We start from the raw sequence: 6,719 nt of genomic DNA on the forward strand, positions 1-6,719 counted from the left end.
AAATACCTCACATTCCACAGGACATGTACATTGACAGGGTCACACGTAAACAACACGCCACATACACAGGGACTTGATGCACACATACACAGTACATAATTGGTATATAACACCTAGGTTATATATATATATATATTGTTTTCGTTCGAAGGGGGAAAGAGTGTGTCAGAATTGAAAGTAAGACTACATGTATGTGTGTTTGAGTACTGGCGCCAGGTTTGGAAGTGGAACACAGCCTTGTGTCTGCAGGCTATAAAAGGAACACAATACCCTTGCGCGTGGCACACCAGATCTAGATCGACAGGCTCACTAGTGCGGTTTACTTAAGGTTCATCATACCACATTGAGCTATCATTTTTGGGTGAAGTTTTCTTTCATTTTACTTACTTAAAACTGCCAATTATTGTATATCATTCTGTTCACTATTCACTAGACTAACTGATTATTTATGTTAAAAGTTTACAGAAGCTAGCAAATTACCACTATAACAATTTTAAATAAGATTTTAATACCATTTTTTCAAAACTTAGAGTTATTTCCCTTGCCACTTCAAAAACAAAATAAGAATAAAAATTACACACCAGGTTTATTTTTACATAAAGATTATGCTTGAAGTCGAGAAATGTTTAAAATATACCAGGGTATATAATGGAGAAATGTGGAATACAGCCATATTGGTACTACTTTTCAGTGAAGTATGGAGGCCCTTAAGTGATAAAATTGTTACAGCTGTAATAGCAACAGGAAAAAACGGCTCAAGATACAACCATCAATTTGAATATATTTTTCACTCACCAAGAATTTCTGAGCTTGTTATTGGGATGTTTACACTCTACCACTTTGAGTTACCCAGAAAAAGGTATCTTTGTCTTTAAGCATTGGCACCATGAAACTGCATAACAAAACAGAACATTTTAAATTCACTGATAACCGATATTAAATCATTTTTTTAATATAATACTTAGTTATTGTCACATTTTCAATATTTCTGTTCATTAAGTTTACCCTAGCTAACACATAATTATGTCTATGCATGCGTCATTACCTAAAGTATTGATTTGAAGAACTGTGACACAACCAAACTCTGAAATATATTTTTACTATTTCTGCCATAAAACAATGCTTGTTTCAAACTCAATGCTACATTTTTCTGGTGATTTTATTTATATGGTGATTACTTACCATTTACCTCCCATTCAAAGATATTTGATCTTGAATTATTTGATTTTTATTATACTTTGATATCTTTTTTGTTTTCCATTCTTTTTGGAGGGGGGATGTCAGTAAAACTTCTGATGGTACCGCTATGAATTACCTCTAAACATCAATAAATTTGACTAGTGCCATCTCAAAGTCTTCTACCAAATGGTCAATTTCATAAATGCCGTCCTCATACTCTATTTCATACACTGCACTTCTGGTTCCAGCTAGACCTCTCACAAGTGAGAGAACAGTGCCATTGTACCACTCTGGATTGTTTACCTCAGTGATCCATTGATGTGATACGGTTCTTCCCACAAAACTAGGTCTTTTCTGGCTGAAATAAAGCAAACATGCATAGAATATATTCAATTTTAATGACTCATCAATATCAAACATCATACTAAAGTGCAATACCATGACTAGTTTGTTAGAAGTATAATAAATCCGAAGTTTGATTATCATAGCATTACAGTAAATTGTATTTGTCTCATTCACATCATTCATATGATAACAGTACCTGTTGGGTCTATGTGAGGCTGGCTTGGGCTGTGCTGTTTTGTCTTCGTTCCATCTCCCCACTCCAATATCTTCAAACTACAGAACACATACAAATCAAATATTTTGTTTAAAAAATAGTACAAGTACAGCATTTACATCTGAAACAATTCCAAAATATGAATAACAGAAGTTAAATCACCAGCCAGCTTTGATTCTAATTGCCTTCAATAATCCAAAATTATCTTAACACAATGCATACCCATAAACCTGGGTCCCTAATTCCAGGACTTTTCCCATTCCTTGGTACAGCATTTTCTGGTAACATGGCTTTCTTATAAAAGCTAGAGAGTTTTGGTAGCATTCGGAAATTCCACAGGTCTGAGTCTTTGTATATTCTTTCTACATGGATTTCATATGGATTTTCTGTTCGAACTATAAAGTCAATCCAAGGAAGTTGAGTAACATTAAGTAGTCCCTGACACTGGTAATACTAATTGTGTGTCCTTTTCAAAGAAAGTTTGCCATTCTGTTGTTCCAAACAAAAGTTTTTCATGCATTTTAATTTTGCTGCCTGGGTTAGATTGCTTGGTTTACCATGGAAGAGATTTTAATTTCAATAAGCCCTGTAGTGTGATGATTCTCTAATACTTTTCCATCTGGACTACATGCCAGAAACTGATGTTGTGGATCGATGACTAGTCCGCTCTCAACTCTGACATTCTTCCCCTCCTTTACAGCTATATTGGTGTATTCTTGTCTGGTAACGCGTTCTAATGCTATACCTTTCCTCACAGCAGCTGTACCTTTAAAAGAGGAGTAGAGGAGAGTTCTTACAATAGGAGCCACTTTAAGTGATGGGTTACGCTTAAATACTGAGGCGAAGGTAGAGGAGGTCAATCTTATTTTTCTCTCTGATTTCCAGACGGCAGATGATGACTTATTACGTGATTCAATTTCGATTTTCTCAATGTCTCCAGTTGACGGGTTGAAGTGAGAGTCTATGAACTCCTGCCCTGCTTTCTTTAGGTCAGAGGGAGATATGTCTTCGGTAACATCTTTAGCCTCCTTACCATACTCTTGCATGGCCTTTTTGGATGATGATGTCTTGGACATGTTCAACTTCCTTTTCCAACGCCTTGCTCTTGCTTCCGGCTTTAACTTTCAGTTGACGCTGCTTTGAAGACATCTGTGTCTTTCCTAATATAGGGTGTAAAGTTGTCACCTGCTCTTGTTTTGGTACATTTTCCCCAGACCTGAGGAGTGGGGCCTAAATTCTATCTTAAAGCGCCCGCATAGCACCTAGTATGCCAAGATCCCTTGTTTGCACAAATTGGTGTTCTTCCCTCCATCAAATTTTGTTCTAATGTGCATCCAGCACTCAACCAAATTTGTTGTGTTATTTCCAAATAATCTTGCACTCTTGCATGCCACCCTATCAAGAATTAACGCCACATCTTTCAGAATATCAGACCTTAAGGGATCCATAGTTACGGCTGTATCCAAACGGAATTCTTCCTGTGCCTCAATGGAAGACCCTTCACACCAACGTTTGGACTGCAGTTCAAAAATATCATCTGTAGTATTCTCCTCATTTAATGAGTTCATAGATCTGTTGGAGGATAGTGACCTTGCTTTGCAAAAATCTACACTACATTTGTCATGCTGACCATATATGTGGAAAATACTGTTTCTTATATCATGCTCAAGTAATTTGGCGGCTTTCCTTTTATCTGGTAATGATGATCTCATACGTATCGCGCATCTGATGGAACTAGTTAGCCGAATACGTGTGCTTTTACATAAATTGCCTTTCCCTTTGTAGGATGGATTTTCCTCAACAAGAGCTTCTAAGTGTGAACGTATGCACTTGCACACATGATTGGAGCATTCCAATTTCTGTACCTGCTTCCCCATATTGGTCCATCTTCTCTTATACGGGTAAATACGGATGGATCCCTATCACCAATAATGTTCATGTATCTGATTCCAAGCTTGTCAGCGTTGTGGAAACCTTCCAGTATAATGTCTGACTCCATGGCCTGGCTTGACTTTGTCCAGTTTTTAAAACACTTGTGGGGCTTTGGAGTATCAGAGGTACTTGTACTACAAATATATCAGTGTTTATTGCGGATGCCAATGTATAAGAAGTTTTGTTGCTGCTCCAATAATGACAGCTGCTCCCCCTAGCGCATCATAAGTGTGTTTATGAGAGCGCTTGCTCCAGCCACCATCACAAATAACATCGATGGCAGGAACTCCTACAACTAATACAACAACCTGCAATCAGTTTAATATATCACATATGAATAAGATTTACAGTTTTTATTCTTTAACAATTTAATCAAATTTATCATAAGCAATATCAATATGATAGACTTCAATTTTGTTCATAATTCGACCAGAGATATATAACAGAATAATGTTTCTAATAACTCCATAGTTTTAATTCTCCACAATAAACTGTGATCCCCATTTTATTAAACCCAACTGAGGGCTTTATCACTTTTTTCATCATACATAAGTTATGTAGGAATTACTGGCTTCAGCTTTTTCTTTGGTTCGTGATAAGCAAGATTTTAATATATCAGTTGGAAACAGTTTTAACCTTACCTTCATGATATTTTCCTTTAGAAATAGCAATTTCCTTTTCTGCCTCAATAGCCTCTCTCAACTCAGCCTCCAACACACCTGCCCACTATGTATTTATATCATTTTTAATGTTGGAAAAGGTTTTTTCGCCCATGCCTGGTGAGTCAGTACTTGCTAAGAACTCATTTAAATGAGCCAGGCCATTTCCAGTGACAAGTGGACCCCACACTGTTTTTACATTATTGTCAAAATGCCTACTTTTATCGCTGCTTTCCAATGTAGAACTAGTTTCAAATTGGAATGATTTTACATCCATTACACTGAACATGAAGGATTGAAGCTAATCCATAAGTCTGGCATTCCGATGCTATTGTGACTGGACTGCCCCCTTTCAATGCTATTTGTCGTGCACCATCACACAAAGCCGAATGTTCAGTTATTTCACTAATTTTATTTTGTAGACATGACAAGTTTATGAAACGATATCCATCACCGGTCTTGTTTGATACTTTTGGCACCTGCCTATTGGTTGTTGAATATTTCACCCCATATGCATCACAACTGGTGGCTCTAGTTGAGGCCACACGAAACAATTTGCTAGCTTATTTTTTATTGTGTTTCGTGATATCTTTAGTTTATGCGATTGGTGTCTTTACTATCAACTTGAGTGCTTGAATATTTGTATTTCCTTCTACCTCCGACATGGTGTTTGTTTCTACGGTAATTTCGGTACCAACCAGAAGCCAAACCAAACCTTTTCTGACGCTTTTTGGAAGTTCCCATGGTGAATTCATTTCGTTTTCTATCTATGTATCATCTTCCGACGATTTCTATTCACTTGTGGGCTGTCATACAGTAAACACGTCATTTGGGACAATAACAACAACAAGAAAAAGTATTGGTTGTTTATATCAAATACATACTTGAAAAAAACCTAAAACTAAAAACATAATGTTATTGTGAAGTTTGCAAATCGTGTGTCGAATCATGGCTGACAAGCTGGCTGGTGACATTTACAAGGGAACATGATAATAAATCATGATAAAGATCGTTGACATATGTGTCATTATTAAGTAAATCAACTAATTTACTTACCTTGCCGCTGTGTAAATAGCCGAAATCCGTGTTTAATTTGCTATTTTTCGAGCTTTCACTCTGGTTACTTTCACTTTGGCGAAATTACCGTCTGTACTTACAGGAACCGGAAACAGCTGCACAGAAAGTAGTCCAACAGTATCACGTTATCAATATAATGATTATTTTACACTAGAAATCAACAGAATGTTATACATATATGTAATAAATGTTTTGAATTAAAAACATATTGATTTTCAAATGACGTGTAATTTGTTTTTTATGTTTTGGCGTAGTAATATTAGCATAGTCCCTAGGAAGACGTCAACAAACTGCTCGTGTCATGTGAATTTTGTTGGAAGAAATCATATACAGAAATTGGCCCGATCTCAACATATTATGGTTTGTCTAATAGATCGAGGTTGGAAATTCCTTAACCAGTGATGGCATGAATGTAAATTTAACGGTGTTATGGTAAAAACAGATTTTACCAGATACATGTGGTTTCCATCATGGCTGCCTCCATGATATGAACATCCCTTGAAATGATTGTGGGATTTCTACTTTCACTGTATCATAATTTGAATTTTTGCCCTCGTATGACCTAAAGAAATTTTAGAGGCATGGGAAAATATTTAGTTTTTAAAATCTTGAAATTCATATTTAGTGTTTTAAGTTTTTTAGTATACTGCTCTGGATTTTTCTATGTTAACATTTTTATGACAAAGTTACTAAATATGCCAAATCCTTTCCAGTATATAAACAGTGTCAATATATAGCTTCAGGCATTCTGCAACTATGATAACATTCATCTTTTAGATCTCCAATCTATATAAATGAAATTTTACTAAATATCACACATCATATTATGGTCCTGCTCAGGTGGTATGATGGACCTTAACTATTATTTACTTGGTCTGTGGAGTTGACACACTATATTGAAGGTGCGTTGTACGCCTGCGTGTGGGAGAGTTGTCTATATGTATATATATGTTGTCTTGTTTACTGTGTGGTCGTCCTAATTATAATAAACACTATGAACTTGTTAATCTGTGTCGTTATCTAATTAATACAGAGAGGCGGAACCCTAGGGAGAGAACCTGGGTCAAACGTACATGTATATATATCGAATAACATCATTCCTACTACACTTGTACCAGAAAAAAAAACTTTTTGAAACCGTTTAAAAACACAATCTAAAAAAAGTGCCATAACGTTTCTGTTGTTGATATACATCCGTATCCGAATGTCCACATATACATAACTTGTCGCGCGTGAATATAGAATTATTAGCAACCTTAAAATACACTTCCACTACGACGAATGCTCCACTCAACAGTACCGTATAAATGTCA

The 6,719-nt window shown here is 36.0% G+C and overlaps 1 long non-coding RNA gene across 1 annotated transcript; it reads right to left on the reverse strand.

Moving 5' to 3' along the window:
* Window positions 1-709: 709 nt before the first annotated feature.
* Window positions 710-5,493, reverse strand: LOC138311158 (uncharacterized). The gene is made up of 4 exons (XR_011206533.1): window positions 5,386-5,493; window positions 1,721-1,797; window positions 1,483-1,537; window positions 710-892 (listed from the first exon to the last, which is right to left on the reverse strand). It is a non-coding gene; the product is annotated as an uncharacterized lncRNA (long non-coding RNA).
* Between the last annotated feature and the right edge of the window lie 1,226 nt (window positions 5,494-6,719).

This window comes from Argopecten irradians, chromosome 1 (assembly GCF_041381155.1).
Source record: "Argopecten irradians isolate NY chromosome 1, Ai_NY, whole genome shotgun sequence".
Taxonomy (NCBI): domain Eukaryota; kingdom Metazoa; phylum Mollusca; class Bivalvia; order Pectinida; family Pectinidae; genus Argopecten; species Argopecten irradians.